This window comes from Varroa jacobsoni, unplaced genomic scaffold (genome assembly GCF_002532875.2).
Source record: "Varroa jacobsoni isolate VJ856 unplaced genomic scaffold, vjacob_1.0 contig00058, whole genome shotgun sequence".
Classification (NCBI taxonomy): domain Eukaryota; kingdom Metazoa; phylum Arthropoda; class Arachnida; order Mesostigmata; family Varroidae; genus Varroa; species Varroa jacobsoni.
The window spans coordinates 243,554-262,553 of record NW_019214401.1 but is presented as its reverse complement, the minus strand read 5'-3'; the positions used below and the strand labels follow the sequence as shown (position 1 = coordinate 262,553).

The 19,000-nt window shown below is 40.6% G+C and overlaps 1 long non-coding RNA gene across 1 annotated transcript; it reads left to right on the top strand.

Annotated features, from left to right (window-relative positions):
• The first annotated feature begins 14,153 nt into the window (after positions 1-14,153).
• Positions 14,154-17,754, top strand: LOC111270686 (uncharacterized). Its single transcript, XR_002686409.1, has 2 exons — positions 14,154-15,323; positions 16,787-17,754. It is a non-coding gene; the product is annotated as an uncharacterized LOC111270686 (long non-coding RNA).
• The last annotated feature ends 1,246 nt before the right edge of the window (positions 17,755-19,000 follow it).

The window sequence follows — 19,000 nt, the reverse complement described above, 5'->3', positions numbered from 1 at the left end:
GTTATAGTAGACCTTTTTCCGATCACAGTGGTGTATCCAATTCCATTGGGCTGAAGTAAATAGGCCTCACTTCAATGAATTTCCTATAGCTAGCGAACGGACGTTTATGCAAGCGAGTATAAAAATATGTTGAAGTCATTAGATGCGTATAGTAAATATCTGCTCGCAGTAAATGGCCTATACAGATCGATAGCATATATCATCGACATAATCTAGTACGGATTTATTTTCGCTGATTGCACAACAGTAAAATGAGATAGTTCATCTGTTAGCAAACGGCGTACCAGCGGTACGGATACAAACTTTCAATCCATTTTTGTGGTAGACGTCTTATGGTGCCGGCTAACGTTTGAGCTGTGCAAATGGGGAATTAGTAGACACAAACAAAAGGATTATTCAATAATAATAAAACGTTCCGCTGGATCGTTTGGCGGAATACTGAACACGCCACGGTTTTTCAAAGGAGCCACCCAATCAGTTTTTCGTTCCCTAGTATGCTGGTGACCAATAGCAAAAGCAAAACAATATCCAAGAACGCGTATGACGCATAAGCGCCGAGAGGGAATATAGAAGCCGTAAAGGATCGCCGCAGAACTGGTCAAGGGTCAAAAACAACAACTTCTAGACAATGCAGTTATGAAGCTCAAGTGTAGAGGTGAGGCAAGGGAGTCTCGGCGCCGCCGCCAGCAGGCGTATTGGTCCCTGAAGTGCCCTACATAGGATGAGCCTGTTAGAACTTGTTTTCGCTTACGTTGCTACACCGGTAACAACAGAAGCAGGAATTGGGCGCGCATATTAGGTTACCGACAGGCGAGTTTTGAGCTACCTCGACCTGTTGAACCTTTTCGATCCTTCGGTGCCTTAGGAGCATGTCTACAGAGAGAACAGTTTACCGGGAGCTACATGAGACGCAACGCGCTCCGGTAGAAAGATCTACCTTGTGGCCTATACAAGAATCACTGCGTTGATTATTTACGACAAGAAACGTTAACGCATAGACCTGTAGTTTACGTGGCAGATCACGATGAGCACCGAAACACATTGTTGGTAATTGTTTGCTTCCTCGGTGAAAACTAGTGTACAAGCCAGGTCTTCAAAGCGTGAGAGTTAGCAGCATACTCTGCTGACTCGTGCAAATACAGACGGAAATATAAAGTACTAAAACCATATAGTTGCACGGGCAGCACGTAGCGCAAAGACGAGGCCTGTTTAGCCGTTCTTGCAGGTTGTAATTCAGTCGACCATTAATGGACAATAAGCACTGCTAGAGAGCTGCAAAAGCAGGACACAAGACTAATAGAACAAAAGGACAAACAGGACTACAACAACTCTACCAAACGTATCTTACAATACAGCTACCTAGGTAAAGGCTTTTGTATAGTTTGTTATGATATATGTTTATGCTACGGCCAGCATCTTTACCAGCACACTACCATGATATTGAGTCAATAATCGGCTTTTGGCTTCTCTGTTGATTCTGTCAAAAGTGAGTGTCTCCCCTCGTTGTTTTCCTTGTCACCAAAAATTACGTCAAAGCAACAACGAGCGCCGGACCGCAACAGTTCGGTAAGGAAGCCGAAAGACCAGCTGATAGGTAAACGAAGGAAAGAAGCTATTGAACAAAGGAAACCGTATAGGCACATTATATAGCGTAAACGACAGGTGAATACAGGGTTCTAATAGAGGCCATAGAGAGGTTGTGCGCTAGTTTTTTTCTTACCAACGAAAATAAGGATTGTGATGAGTGATGATGATGCGTTAAGGGTGTCCATGTCAGGGGACAGGGACGCAAGGTTGGGGGTGAGGACGTGTTAGAGAAAGGTTTAAGGACAAACGAGGCTAGCGAAGGCGGGCAAACGCGTGCAGAAGGCACTAAGAAGACCAGGTGTTACAGAGTCACTTGTTGCTGATCGCTGGGTTGGGTTGTCGCAATGAAAACTCGTCTACTTGTATATGGCAAATATCACTGCTCACTCGCTTTAATTAAAATGAAAAGGTTTGAGTTAATGAATTGAAGTAACGCATTTTTCAGGTCGAATTAATTATTAAGAATTTTTTATTTGTTAAATAAGTGACTGATTTCAGTAAGCAGCCATCGTTAATTCTTACTAGCTCCATTGAAAGTTTCTAGCATTTTTTTTTACTCACTAACTGCAAAACCTTACTCTTTATTTCTACATTATCTTTCTTTGTGTAAAAAGTAACGTGAGTTCATGTTCTTATTTAAAGCGAATGTGTTAAAGAAACATCAGTTACTAGTCGGTTTTGTTAAAAATGCCTGCTTCCTGTCTTTAAATGTAACTACCTGATAAAATACGAAGTTCAGATCTTCCAATACACCGTCGTAAATACTATATGACTAGTTTTTCAGCTCCTGGTTGGCATAAAGCTATGACGACATACTTATATATTGTACGGTGCATATACTGATTCTATTAGTCGTCTACATTAGGCGATACTGAAATGGCTGCCTGTATATTATATAAGAATTACTCATCCTTTATGGAAGTTCTTCGGTTGCCAGCTTTAGTATGATTTCTAGTCTAGCTCGAGAACTAGGAATCTCTTCAAGCTTTGGCAATGATGCTCAACTATAGGGGACAGAAGATTTCGACGAGCTGTTCCGCGTGGGAATGGACCATCCGTACTGCAGAAACGCATGATCTCTGCAGCGGGAAAAACAAGCTACCATTAGCCGCTGCTTTGTCTTGAAACGGGCTGGGTTCCGCGGAAAAGTTAATTGTGTCCCAGGGGAATCCCACTTGGTGGTTTCTCAAGAGCGGCATAAAGAGCAAGCAGCACACTATATATATATATATATATATATATATATATATATATATATATATATTTATAGTGCCTTAGAGGGACAACGTTGTGGAACGTTATTGCTTAGTAGCTTGAGTAATTATATATAGAAATTAGCCTTCTTCACATAATGTTTTACATGATGTCACATAGATTTATAGTCTAATCCTAAATTGTCTACGACGATATACTTGATATCTCATACGATTGACGATTTTGTTTGTCAAAAAATAAATATTAAGGGACAATGCGCTCCAAGAATGTTTTTTCTTTAACAAGACGTCGTAAAACAATTGACTATCACAGGCATGTATGCATTACTGTATTGTGCATATGCGGGATGTACCGAGAAAGCCGACGGGCCACAATACTCGTCATGGGCTGGGTTAAGGCCAGTATAGGTCGTACGCCGGCCTTTCAACAAGGTATAGGGACCGCCCGCTAAACCCTGCTAACGTTCCTATTAGTCTGGCAGCAGCAGTAGCGCAACGAGACATATCGCTTCTATTTATATGGACCGATGGTCCTCCATGTGCATCTATTGGGTCGTATATAACTCGTATGTGATGGTGCCATTGATCATGATTTGTGTGCAGGGGCAATGGTTACGTATCTAAATGTTTCTTGGCGTTTTGAAAAATCTTTAATTTGCTATTCTTTCGATCCTATAGAAATTGTTTAGCCAAACATATGTGAGAGTATTCGGTGGATAAACTATAGACGATATCTAAACAGCGTAAATTATTTCATTCTAATGTATTATAATTTTTTTTTTTTTTAATTTGATATGCTTTTCCGATAAATAAGTATTCAGTCAACATTCCGTCTGTGAGCGCAACGTACGCAGATTTATTGTGTTACATATATAAACGATAAACGTATACGTTGTTAGGTAAGTCCGGTTTGTCCTAATCTTGAAGCGTGGCTTGATCGACTCCTCCTTTTCACAGCTAAGAGCCATAATTAGTCTGTTTGTTCGTTTAGCATCACCAATACTAACTGTACATATAAACCTACCTTTTTTTAAATCATGGCCCTGCCATTATTACTACCCACCACGTCTAACTTACACATCGTTAATAAAGTTTTTAACTGTTGTCCAGCTATCGTATATTATATAATACTGTAACTTATTTCAGTACAGAACAGAATGCCGTCACTATATTTAAGTATAATAGGGGGCGGTGTCGTTGCTTTCGGATCTATCTTGCGAAGTCTTTAGTCGACTCGCTTTTCTGGGTATCTTTCGTAAGCGGAAGAACGGTACTAACTAAAAAAAAAAAGCAGGTCTTGCTTGTGGATGTTTCTGGAGTGCTGATTCTCCTGTTGTTCGCTAATGTACTTGTCGTCGGTTCACCGTCATCGAATCGGTGCCCTTTGCAGATGCCGAAATACTACGCCAGGGCCATCCTGGTCCGTAGATTTTATTTATGTCAACCACTCGCGTTTTCTTCGTACGGTATACGTATCTGCATCTGTGTTATTTTTATAACTGGCAATTACGTATAATTGGAGTTTTTTTTTTTTCGCAAATGCTCGAAGTAAAAATAGAATGAAAGGTTACCTAGTTTTAGGATAACATTTTTGACTGAAACTTTCATTCTGCAGATATAAAGAAAACATCACAGGGCGCCAAGTCTGACTGGCAGCATTACTTCGTTTGTCTAATGTTACATATTTTTATCAGAGAGAAATTAAATAAAGAAACAGAGAACGGGCGGACGTTTACGAATGTTAACATTGCAGTAGTTCTTAACTCATTGATCGAAGGTACGGGTACGAAGCCAAATGGAAGAGCTACGGTGAATCCTATATTCTATGGCATTTTTATATTTTATCCTTTTTCATATATTAATATTCATTAAGTGAAGTCGCTTGCAGCTTGTCATACAACATACTAGTACCGAGGTCCCTATTTCTGGTCAAACAAAGCAGACGCAGTTTCGTGATCTCTTTCACTAAGAGCAATTTGTAGAAACAGTTGATATTCCCGATATGGGATTGCATCCAGCTTAAGTAACGTTATCTGATCAGAATGGTTCTCTTCTACCAATCTATCCCGCACCCTTTTCCTAATCTAACAAACCAACTTACCGGGCTGTTTTCCTCTGGTATGCTTCCGTCCTAATCTGTCTGTGTTCTGATTTGCCTAGTGATCTCTAGAGCGATCGCTTCCAAATTTCTGTTCAGTGCGGATGAATCGTCCAATTTTAGGCCAGGTGCAATAGCGTTTTCAGTTTTACAAAAAAAGTGCCTGAAGCCTTCTTGGTCTTCTTTGCACCTCTACACTGGTAGATTTACCCTTGCTTTCTTATGGCCTCATGTCTGACCCTCACTACCTTCTCTCTACCTAATGCCTTTCTTCCTTGACGTTCCTAACCGCCACAAGTACGCTTACTACATTGAGCTCATTCTATAATATAATATCCATTGATGTCTGCCCTTCTCTAGTGTTCGTTGCTTAGCACCGTCCACAGTCTCTGATGCTTTGAGGCTACCACGACGCCCCATTCGCGGGGTTCTACGTTTTCGTGTTCCCGAGTTTCTGAGTTCCCAACTTCTTCTATTTCTTCTTGTTACCCTCTCAAAATCGCTCGATTTTCTCGGATCACTCACCATCTCCTCGGGTCGTTTCTCGTTCCATGGCGTCGTTGGCGATTTCCGTGGGCGCCTGGCTCTATCGCTCCGGCGTGAGTAGGCATCTTCGTTTCATGACCATCCGATCTCCCACCTATACCCCCATTACGGCCCTGTACAGTCCACCTAACTTTACCTGACCGTGCCCTTCATGACTCTTGTAGCACACATACACACACATTTTCGCTGAAATAAGAAGCTTTAGTCGGCAGCAGCGGCGTTGGCGTCACTTCCCTGATAAGAAACTGCTAGGATACCAGGTTAGGAAAAGGCCGATAGACGTGGAGAGCGTAATTTTTCAGCCACATCTGTCAAGTGGTTTCTAACCACTATCACGCTAGCCAGAGGGCCACTTTTCTCCCAGACCTTACGCACGTTAGTTGTGTGCTTCCGTTTTCGTTACGTAGCTAAAAATAGCCCGCATTGGAGACCGAAGGCGGGCTAGAGGCGTTTGAAGGCGTCTGCGTTGGTGCTGCAAAACGAAGAATCGCAACCTTAGAAGAATTTATGGAAACAATAACGTTGCCTTAACGAAGACAGGAGCTAGACAAAGTAAAGCACTCGTTGCAACTGTACACAGCGTAGATTCTTACCAAGCCAACAAAGCAAACACACAAGATGTTAGAATTGAAAAATATCAGAGGAGAAAGATTTATTTCACGTAGAATATTGATTTTACATTTTCAAGCCAATTTAAGAGCGGCTATTGTTCCAGTGTGGAATATGTGGTGTCATGGCGCTATGTGAAAGAAAAATGTCTATAGATTGCTTTTCGACATGTTTACCTTCATACATATCTTCATACGGGTATCATATTAACAAAAATATTCGTAATTACTAACATCATTATAGTTGTTTAACTAGGCATCATTGCCTACCAGTGATAATGAGGTGTAACGTGTTCGCAAAAGTCAGGGGGTTTATCTAAGATATTCATAAACTCACTATTGACTTTACTGTCTAATTTAGAACAATTCAACAACAATGAATTGTATGAAGAGCTTCTTTTGTTTGACGGAATCGTAAGTGCACCTAATCCATTCTGATAAACACGAAATCAAAACCTTACAACGAATATCAGCTATTCATCCGGTGGGGTGCGGACGCAACAAGAAGTAAACGAACGAACGAACGTTTCGTAACTGGAACGGAAAACTATTTCTACAGTCTTCTATTGCCCACTAAACACCGGCTTATTATTAACATTATTATATTAAATTTCTCTCAAAGTTGGAAAATCATTTGCTGCGATCGGTCAGCACTGCCAAGAAGTCCTCCCCTAAAAGGGTAACGGAGGCCTTCGCGGCCACTGCCCGCGTGTCCCCGTCTCGACCATCAGGCGCTGGCTATTCACCAAAGTCTCCGCAGTGAACAAACTCGTGTGGCCCTCCCAGTATAAAATAATATATCTACATCGACGACGCTCAGCAGTGCAGCAAAGAACCAAGCCCAGACAACACACACAGGAGGTAGTCGACAACCTGCAGGTTGGCACATGTGTAAGGCTGGTTCGTTTCACTTGACTTGCGACGTAATAACGCTTTTAACGTGGCCACTATTCACGGTTTGCCATTTGTCGCTCGTAAATCAGTGATCCATGTCGCGTATGAAAAAAAAAGTTGCCACTACATACCGTAATCAAAAATAACAATGACTGGCTTTTATAGTTACTTCTGTTCTTATTCTGTAAAAGTAGTATACCTCAGCATCCCAGTTGATACTGCTGATTAGCTTTCTAATCTTGATAGTGTCTGCAGTGTCACCATTACATATTTCCGAATCGACTCCATGTTGAGTGTGGGCGATAAAGCAACAAGAAAACTAGATACAAAATGCCCCCTTTTATATCTGTTTGTTATGGGCATTTTACTTTCTAGTTAATAAAAACACCTTCGTTACTACGAGGCACCGTGGGGAGAAACTGGACTTTAAAGTTAACGCTCAATAAAATAAATAAACGTTTTGAACTTCAAAAAGCATACGTTAGAACAAATCGAGAAACACATGTAGCAAACTTGACCATTTCAATAACATCGGTATGACAGACTGAGACGTACATTGTTTTTGCTAGTGGCCAGTAAGCCAGATGCACACAACAATTAGCTAACATACCCTATGGTTGTGAAAGCTTGTAGGCTCTTCGATTTGTGACGCCGATGGTATAATTCCGCCCCCTGTTGGAGCGATTGATTGAGGGGGCACGTTAGTAACAAGCAATGGAGCTAGTACGTTGCCTAGCTCACAACGTCTACTTGGTATTTGACATTTATCATCATAACAACATCTAAATAGGTTCTTATGAATTTTTTTTACTTAGAACATAATTGTTACGGATGATTTCACCTTCATTAAGCCAAACTTTATTTGATTTGCACATAAAAATCAAATAGGGCTCGAATTCGCTGCGTAGTTTCACAGCTATAAAATTAATGTATCACATGCATGTATTATTTATGTACCAGTGAGATATTTTTAAGGTACTGTTGTTGTGTCTTCTAAGCCAACGAGAGCTGGTCCACGGTCCTACCCGCATGTGGGCAGGTAAACGGGTGCGGAGATTTTGCCTCGAACAATACAAATGCGTCAGTGCACCTACTATTTCCGGCACCCTTAACAATATTACGGCTAACGAAGCACTGAACGTTCTGATTGTCATCCTGGATCTTCTACGCATTAGCATATACCCGAAACGCTCACTGTCGAATTTCATTCTTCATGTACAATTGTGTCGAGACGCTTTATTTCGTGTCCTTAATAAACACACGAAGCCTCTCTCTCTTTAATTGTACAATCTTTATCGTAACCTCGGCAGCCACCCAATGAGAGACGGAAAGCGGGCGCCGTATAAACCTGTAAATGACACATTCAGCAAATTTTGTTCGTCCAATTATGGGTTATGCCTTGGGCAGACGTGGCCATCATTAAAGCTGAAAATTGAAGCTATTTAGCTTTGTTAATTGATGGCCCCATATCACTTAGCCGTGCGCTTGCCGTGTACGTAGCATGTGAAATTGTGGTAATGCATGAGTTTTTCAAAAAAAATTCAGACAACAGATAGTACTTCGAAAGAAAACAAAACTTTATTTCGAAAGTTCGCATTCTGTAGTACCGTTCGGCAACAACAATATTGGCTAATTGGCTGACGGATGCAAGTAATGCCGTAAGAGCACTATGAATTTTAAAATAGTCTAGTCTAAGATTTATAGACTGGCAATTATATTTCAGAGACACTGTGTAAATATTTGGACAGAAGGAAAGCATTGACGCATGTTAGCGTCTTTTTTTCTCTTCGTATATAGGCATGCCCTCGTTATTACTCAATCGTTGGAAGTAACAAATAAGTAATGGGTTTCAAACACACAGGATGTTGAGAAAGCCGAGTATTTAATGGATCCGACATATCAGATCTCCTGAGCCAAAACTCCGCAAACCAAAAAAAATGTCTCCAATACCCACTTTCTGCTGAATCGAATAACCCAAAGCCTCTATTTCATAACACTTAGATTACAAAATAATGCATCGTTCAACGCCATCGACATATTACAGTACAAAATGAATTTCCTCATATTAGCAGTCTGGCACTGCCGATCCTGTGCTTCGATTCAAGTAACCCATACTATAATGTCACAAATCGCATAGATGTCATATTGTTTTAACATTTTATGAACTCAGCAACCAACAAACTCTCTGACGTGGGAATTTTTCTAACTTGCCGTCCCTTAATGCTCCTACCCACCGTCGACCGTTTACATTGCTATTCCGCCTTGAACCTGGACGTCTCCAGAATGCGCGATAGATTCGCTGTCAATGGAGTTTTGCTATCTGCAAGCAGTCTCCGAGAGAACGTGGCGTTCCGTCCCGTCCCTTTCTCTCTCCTTCTGTTTGCGTATACCATAAATATCAAGCAAACAAAGCCCCTCGTTGACTCTTGCAGTCTGGACAGGGGCAGTCCAAGGACACGTTCACAGAAATTTGTCCATTCCCGCGCTGCAGCAACTCGGCCTGATCGATCTGGTAACAGAGTAGCAGAAACATTCCCTTCAAAGCTATTTACGGCATCTAATCGTAACTAGCCAAACCATAGCAATAACTCTATACAATGCTCAGTTCTGTTGATACGGATTATAACACACAACTGTCCTGTGGCCGCCAACGTTTGGCCAGGCTGAACTATAATTAGAACTTTTCGTTGCTTCATCACCGCTAAACCGTAACTATGATAAAAATTAAAACTTTTACGAATCAAATCTCTTATTGATATGTACGAATACGTCGTGTAATAGACCTTGTCTAATAGAAATTCGCCTTACATAAAGCTTGCTATAGTATGTTGTTTTCATTGGCCTCAGCTAGTTTTCCACTAGCATTTACAAACAATTATAGATCATTAGATAAAGTTTACGTAGAATTTTATGAGTTGAGCTGGTCACGCGGAAAACAAAATGAGGCTTGGAAATATGTACGCTCTGAAAGTAACTGACATCTTTCCTACATTGATTCGTAGCTTCTTCGGTTGAAAAACTATACTATGAATAGACGCTACTAAGAAACAGCCCTGCCCTGAAAGCTGCTGGCTCCTATTTCCAAAGCTAGAAACGGTACACTGCGTAGCCACGGTCGGTCATAGCCATTAAAGATTAAATATTGGCTTATTATCAAAGCTCGATCCTTTGTTTGACGTCTGCTTAATATGGCCCGGATTGCCCATATGCACAGACAGAAAATGAAGCAAACATTTTCCAATTAAAATCGTGCTTGAGATACACGCAGTACTTTCTACTATTCACGTCAAACAAAGGTTCCTCCTGTACGACACACGGCGCAACGTACCGCTTATGGCGGTCTAGTCGTTTTTGTGCTGTTTCTTTTTGTGCTGTTTATCTGTAAAGGCCAGCGCCATGTAACACGACTTCCTGCACTCACGCAATGTGTCATTCGTGTTTACGAATGCTGCCGGTTATCGCCAATATTCAGAATCAATTGAGCCACGCTGCTACGACTGGGCAGTGTTCAACGAGCACTGCTCTCCGTAAGCGTTAGGTTTGCAGTGTAGGACTCTTTCCAGCCCACCCGCGGGGCGATACCTAAATGTGCTTTACTAAAAGGACTCCTCAGGCACGATCTTTTCGCGGGGCCATAGTTGCCGTAGCTGACGTTTCATGTTAGCACGGAACTCATTGTTGTAGTAGTCAGGGCATGATTCACAGCTGCATTTGATTGTTGTTAGTAGAAACAACAGCAGCAGCAGCAACAGCAACTTTATATCAGGCGTTCGTTTGTTCGTGGCAAGATAAATCTCATTTAATACCCCTGCTGAAACGTAGACTCCAGATTCCGAGCAGAACCGAGTTAGCCTAAAATGTCTGTTTATACGTCGTAGAAAAGTTTGCAAAAGTGTTGTTTGTTGCCCTACTGTCATAAAATGAAGATGAACTATCCGTCACAAGCAAAAATTCAGATTTACACAGACATGCGTACGTATTTCTCATGCAGGTTCTGTCCGGATATTCGCGACAAACATTTTACTCTGCTGAATGTTATTATGACACTGGTTTCCTTTTAATCATATGTACAGCACGTCAGGGACACTTTAAATTACCTGCTCGTGTTACCCGTTGACAATCGCTTCGTTCGCAGCACAGGAGATTCTGACGCTGCAGTTTCTGCCAATACGTTGCTCAACCGAGGCTACAGACCGTATCTTTATTAATCGCCTCTAATGTATATATTTATTCGTCCAATACAGATGGCTATATATTGTTCAGTCGCTAGGACATGCCGTCCTCGGCCAGAGACTTGAACACCAAACACCCCTTTGGTGCCTTGCCAATCTACTCCCACGTCTGTGCGCCCAAGCCAGCTGCGAAAGATCGTCGCGATTCGAGACGCCAAACCAACCAGCGTTTGACCTCTCAGCGGTATGGGCGCGTCTATATGGTCGGAAATGCTATTACACCATTCTTATGATAACAACTACTCATAGACATCAATGCACATATAAAAATGGAGATGGAGATGTAAATGACCTCGTTGCCAAGTAGTTACGGTTAGAGTTAGAAGCTGAATCCTTTGACGAACGGATTAAAAATAACGTAGAGGGTCACGAGCCGATGTTACGCCATCAACGGCTTTACAATTCAGCGGCTTGATTTTATCGCGGTTGGTTCATTTGATGACGACTGATGATGATGTGATGTCTGGGTTCTTCGTCCGTGACCTTTGCTATTGAACAAATGAATGAAGATATAAAGTAGACATTTCTAGAAGTATGGACACCTCAGATATTGCTTTAAACTGTATAATTTTTCAATGGCGTAATTAACAAAACGTGATTGTTAATTGTTTGATTTTGGTAGCCCTAACACTTAATTATCTAATCTGAACATTAAGTAAAAGTAATCTATCATTCTAGAGCACAATGAATGAAAGGTTTGACCCTTCGAAAGGCCGCATTTGATATTTATAACGTGTTACAATCCACTTAACGTACTTTTATGGATAGAAGATAGATTACATTTGGTATCGATTGATATCATTACTTAATTAGAACTCATTAGAAGTAAAAAATAATTTTTGTTGATTTTTTTGTATCATATATCATTTTTAACCACACACACACAAATGCAGTGTCAAATGCACCTATTTGTGCAAAAAAAAAATTTAATCCATCATTAATAGTCTCTACGGTTTGATTTGTTTCCAAAGGTATCGTTGTACGTAAACACAGTAGAAACCCACCCAGCAGTCTCGAGACATTGCAATCGTTATGGGTTCTTCCCTTTTCAAAGGATATTTACTAATTAAAGATATTAGCCTATGATATCAGATAACCCACACTTTTGTGAAGATATAGATATAACTCAGTGCAGTGGAGCAAACCAATAATGATAATCTGGTCGTCGATATTTAATTTTTTGTTAAATTTATTTTTTATTTATTTGAAAAATTTAAATATTTAAAATCAGTTGCCATACGTAATTAGCGTTTGTAACTATAAATCACTGTTTTTATGAGGAAGGAGATCTGCTGTAGTTTAATGTTATAATATACCTTGAATTCCGCGCACGAATTTAAGATGTCTCTAAGTTATTACAGTTTCATTTACGCGATAAACTTTTTCTGTTTTTCTATCAGGTGAAAAAGTAAAGATTTGTTTTCGAAGAGTCTACTCGGGATCATGCCGATATAATTGCCCTTTGAGTGATAAAGATGAGCGTGATGAATTTTTCTACGGTATGAATCTGTGGAGACGATTTCACTGCAATGAGTAAAGCACGGTAAATTCTCGCAGTTTTCCTTCAATCAATAATCACTTATAAGTATATGAGAAAATAAGACCAGAAGTGTGTTTTCATTATTTCGCTATTAAAATGTTTACAAAATACCTCGTTTTCAACATAAATAATAAGTGAAGCTGTGAACGCTTTTACGTTCTGGAGTCACAAAAGAAGAAGCTATAAATATCGCTGCATCACTAGCTGTTTATATATTTTCAGTCATATAATACCGTTAAAGAATAGTAAGCCAAATACTTATATAAAATAATTTGTTTTTTTTGCAACGGATTTGATGCTGTAAGCTTACATATCAATAGACATGCAGCTTATTTCTAAGACAGCTTTTTCCGTACATAATATTTTCTCTAGCATAAGTCTGTATACCCAAGTGCGTCTTCGCGTTCACTATGCTATTTACCTGGAGGTCAGCACCTTGTAACTTCTCAGATTAAAACGCACGCCTCCCCGTGATGCTGCAGTAGTAGCTGTTTGCCTTCAAAATTTGGGAGATAGTTTCAGTTCAAAACCCAGAATAAACACACTTCGTTTCATGATAGAAGGGGTTAAAGGTGTTAAGTAATGCCCAATGACGATACTGAACGTAAACACTCGAAACGTTTATTAGGTTAAAATACAAGTACCTAATGCGATGTTATATTTTTCGTGTGACCGTATTTCGCGTTCCGCTTTGCATCGGTTCTGCATTGTACCTGATAGTGTCAGATGTTTCTGATCTTTCGGATCTTAGGTCCAATTCCCCTATTTCAATCCCGCACTATTTCTCGTACCACTGAAACGAACTGTGTCTGGGCTTCGAATCGAACCTAGACCATCTCACGTGTCCCTTCGTGCTTGTTCGAAGACACGACGAGCAGCGATAGTTGGTAGCGATGTTACTACTGGCGGGAGCGTCGGCGACAGAAGATAAATTCATCTAATTGCTATTGAGCAAAGTTCGCCTTCAATATGTGTTTGTGTATATATTATATTTGTACTTGTTCATCTATCTGTCGATTTCTCGCTTCCTTGCGGCTGGTTGCCAGTTTGTTTGCTTACCGAATGTGTTTGCGTCGCCACTGAAGTAGCGATAGCGAGCGCTGGCACTTCTTCAGTCTCAATCTTTGGTGGCTGCTGTGGACGCGATCGATTGCACTTGACGTAAACGCCAACAGCACGTCGGAACCATTGGGATACGGGATAGCGAGGAGGACCAATAAGAGATTATCGTTTACTGCAAATGGCCATTGCGGTATTAGTACGCGCACATCTTGGAAATATTGTTATTCGCTAGCGGGAGTGGGTGATAGTAGACATACAAGTAGCTCATAGTGTATATGAGTGCTTGTAGCGACTATAGCGGTATGTCGGATTCATTCATTCGTCTAGTCGCAAGCAATAGGGTTCCATACACTCGTAGCAGACGGGTCCAGATGTAGATATGCGCACGATTATGTATGTAACTATATGAGGGTAAAACGGCTCAACGGTTAGTTGCCAATTGAGTGATATCACTCGTATCGAAAAACAGAATTTTTCTACAAATGGAGAGAGTCCACTAGGTTTGTGTGGCGCTTTAACAGAAATATTTTCGTTTGCTCAATACATTTGCCTGTTTTTGACAGAGGTAGGATAGCAGGCAGATAAAAAACGATGAGCGCATCAAAGGGCTATAATCCGACAGCAGTCGACATCATCTAGCACGTGTTTGTGTCAGTGCCCCTTGAAAATATAGTGCGTTGAGCCTATCCACAGGATGTCTGAGTCAGAGCCTGCATCGGTCGTGGACTCTCCTAATGACTGATCATGTGCAAGGTGACAATAATTGTTTGAGGTTTGCTGTCTGCCGCTGCTACGGATTCAGGGTCCTCTGTTCCTTCATAAACATATTTTGTCCTAATTTCGGTCACCAAAAACGCCCAAAGGAGCCATGACAAAAAATTAGATGCCACATTTTCTACTCGGAAGTATATCTACTACGGAAGGATAATGACGAAGCCATTAATGACTACCAATGTAACGTCGCAGTACCATTCGCGAAGGCGGTTCCGACCAAACACGTCCCCAACTCCAGAGAGAGCGCGCCATCTTCTTTTGGCCAGCTGACAAACACCAGGAATGTTAGTAGAAATTAGTCATTAAAGAGGACGGACTCTTCGACTGTAATCGTTGTGTGCCCAGTGACGTTAAGCAGAGTTGCTACTGCGGAACGAACGTCTTGGCTTGCGCCGGAATCAGTTAGACCCGACACGGTCAGGCGGGACCATAAGAGGTACTACAACTCGTGGAAGAAACCAGCCGCTTATACGCCAAGGACAGGAAAGACAGACTTGTACATTTTAGGGGTACGCTGTAATCTCAGTCAACAGCTACCTCCTCAAGTACCCGAGAATCGGTAGACTAATATCACGTTAGTCAATAGACTATAAAGTATGCTTTAATGTTACGAGTTTTGACCTGCTCTTGGTTAGAAGAGAAGGAAAAAAACAGCTGGACCAAATGGCAGTGGGTTCGTGGCGATAGTCCCGGAGCATGACGATCCTTGTCTGCGGTAATGCCAACCCGGCATATATAACGCTATAGACATAGAGTTTGTCTCGAAAGGTAACTTGATAGTCGAAATGTTCTAAAAAGCTATAAAGCATACTCATACATACTAAATAATTTATAAATGTACCTTTAGTTACACATAATTATTAAATATATTCTATCTAATGAGTAAACGCTCACTTAGAACTACCGGTACGTAATTCTAATGTTGGCGATGAATACATATGCGAATTTCAAAACATAATATGCCCTCTTCTGAAAACGTCGGGACGCCATTTACTTGAGTAAGCTGCTGTTTCAAATCGACAAAAATAGAATTTATTTAATTTATTGAAATGAACACTTAAACGATCTTCTACCCCTTAAAAATCTCACCTCTAGATCTAACGATAATGATTGCTTTCGAGCGCAGTACCCTAATGTATCTCATAAAAACTTTCCCTTAATTGAGATCTCCCAAAGCAAGAAAAGAGGAGGTCTATGCAAACGTGCGACCAGTCATCCGGTCAACTGCCGTGCTGGTTCTGATATACTTACGTGTTAGGCATAAATGGTATAAGAAGGCCAAAACATTTTTATTTTGTCAATATATGTACAGGTACATTAGAACAGGCAAGAAACACTGAAAAGAATAACATGAGTTTCTATTGCGATCATATAATCTATCTAGGAAATGACCTGGCAAGCTAAGGCTGGCCAGATTGTCATGTTTGGATTCGATGCAGGATGACGCACTGCTTTCTATAGGCAAGTTTTATATACTACGGGGATGTCGATCGCCGATTCTGTATGATCTCGTACCTTATTCTAAAGAACCCACATCTTAATTTTGCCATAATGGCATAATAAAATATACTTATAGCCTTAAGGATAGATCGCGCTTGATTTGCATACGACTCTATCTATATACTTATCTATTTTATCATTAATTCTTCCCGTCTAACGGTTTGGCTTGCAAGTGTCATTCTCTCAAGGTATTCTTCTCGCGTAAATGCGTTCTTACGGAGCTTAGAGTGTTAAAAGATACAAAAAAGATACATTGTTACGCTTACTCGACACCTTTATCTTCGGAGACAACTCTTTTATGAATGGCTCACACGCCGAATTATACTGTAGAAATTGTAATTAATTTGGGTATTTCGCTAAATTACAAGATCGTTCTTGAGCATAAACCTCAACTCTTCTGTATTGTATTAACAAGAAAAAAACACGGTGATAAGATACTTCATTTCTATATTACCCCATACAAATAAGTTTGATATTTAAAAAAAATTCGTGTACCGTACAGATGCTTCGTTGAGATAACTATGTCGTCTTTACATATCAACCATTTTGTTTTTGTATCAATGAATTTAGCGCGGAGTTAGGCACTCGCTTCACCGCCACCCGGCCTACAATAATTTTCACAGACATGTCGATCTGCGCACACATATATATGTATGTAGATATTCTAGATTCGTCGAGCTCAAGTAACACTTTCAAGAAATGATATTGTGTTTTATTGTTTATGGTTGCAGGACTAATGCTATACCTAGAGAATACGATTCTCCTGGCACTGCATAAATGCAACCTATCTTTAGTTTTTGATGTCGGCTAGGTGGCGGGTGGAGCAGTGGTCGCGACTTCCACGATTTCCAGTTATTCGGAAACGGACGGTGCGGACTGTCAAATTCATCGGCACAGCCTCAGCTGTGGGAAACCGCGTTCGGGGGACAAGCGTACAACTGCTTGTGAAAGGCGGTAACCGAAAACAACGTAAATGAACTGCTGCACTGTTTCTCGTTTCCCGTTGCTGATTGGACCGTTGCTACAAGTAGCGGCAATTTTGAATACGCCGGCAAAGTGATGTTTTCAGCGAAGTACCTACATATGTTGTAACAATAAATAGACGCTAAGAAGACCGTGAACCGAACAGGATTTCAGTGATGGGACACGAATAGCCTCGAACATGAAGCGGGTCAAACGGTCATTGAGCGAATGGTGGATGCACTACTGCTACTACCGCTACGATAGTTAGCAGCGACAAGGAAAATATAAACCTAGAAAAATTGATGTAGTAAAGTAAATCATCATGAGAATCAGTATGTTCGATTATTAAGTAAACGCGTTGAAAATGTCTAGGGCACATTTTGGCCCCGAAGACCAAGATGATTAAATTCGTTCACGCAATAGGAAAGATAATATGAATATTGTACTTCACCGTAGCTGCAAATTAGATTGAGCTGACAATCACAATTATAGCAGATGCGTGGTAGAATTGCAAATTATACTACTCTTCAGCTTGTAAGATAATTAGAATTGATATGTAGTTCAATTGAGACAACAACCATACGAAGGCTTTGGCCTGCAAACATTATTTCATGTTTTTGAAATAGACACCTAATGAGGTTCTGCTGCATTTCCAAGCAACAAAAAATTACATAAAAACACTCGTTGAATCAGAGAGAAAAAAAATAAAAGAACTGCTTATTCAATACATAAATAACCCCGTGCGGCTGTATATAGATAGTGATACGATTAATTATAAGCTTTTTTTTTTTATAATCGAGCTAGTTAACGACAACAAATAATTCTACACGTAACATACATACAGGGTATAGCAGATGTTTTTTTATAGAAATTTCCTATAATATTTAGACCAACGAACTTATCGAAGCGCTGCCGATTTCAAGTTGACCCGATTTTTCGTAAAGGAGCCGTAGCTTACCTGAAAAGGCGCAGTTCTTCACTCGTCTTAAAAACATGATTGGTTCCAATGTCTAGAGATATTGTCAAAATATTGTCAAGAACTTCCAACCCGTTGCGGTCTCTATGCCGAGAGCGGATGTACGCGCGTGTGCGTACCCCTGTATACTGCCAGTTACATTTAGCTGAAGAACCGTTATTGCTAAGGAAATTGCAGGTAGGCCAGATAAGTAACATATGTTTTCGATTATTTTTAACATTTATGTAAAGTTAACCTTACTTTCCTAATCGAATTCCATATTTACATACGATTTGGAGACATTTTGCGTGCATAATCTAAAGCAATTCATTTCCTGGTTTGTCCGCCAATCTTATCTCTAGTAGGGTACTAGGTAAGCTAATCCAGGACACCTGACGTACTAGACGCGTTTAGTGTAGGCTGCTTTTTTATGTTTTTTTTTTTTAGCTCGGATCTTTTTACTGTTCCAGCGATTACTTAATTAATACACAATTAAAACATTAGTTATGCAGAAAGATGGCTGCACTGTTTTATTGCAGCTTTTCTGAGTTAACGCGTAATTTCTATATTTTTCGATCTGCTTTATATTTTCCCAGGTACCAATTAGTGTGTGTTCTCGGTGCCTTCGCAAACCGGCCCGCAGCTCATTTGTCATTTAGCCGTCATGCCGTGCCATACGACGTAACATTCAAAAAATCTTAATGTTCCATTATCTAGAGTATATTGCCGTGCGCTCAGGACTGTGTATGTAACCCTTAATGTTATTGTAGTTATTGGCATAAGCTTGCTTCGGCCATAGCAAACATGTATCTACCCAGGCAAAGCCAAACGTTTACGAGCGATTCTTGAAAAAGGGCGGATGATGTCGGTATTATAAAATTATCTTTAAGTTTTGTACGGAAGAGTACAAAATCGCACGAGAAGCCAGATGAATTCTGAATGACTGGAGCGGCGACCACTGGCCTGATCTTTACCAGCAAAGTAGTTGCCACCATAACCTATCGTTGCCACGGGTCTGTTTAGACGT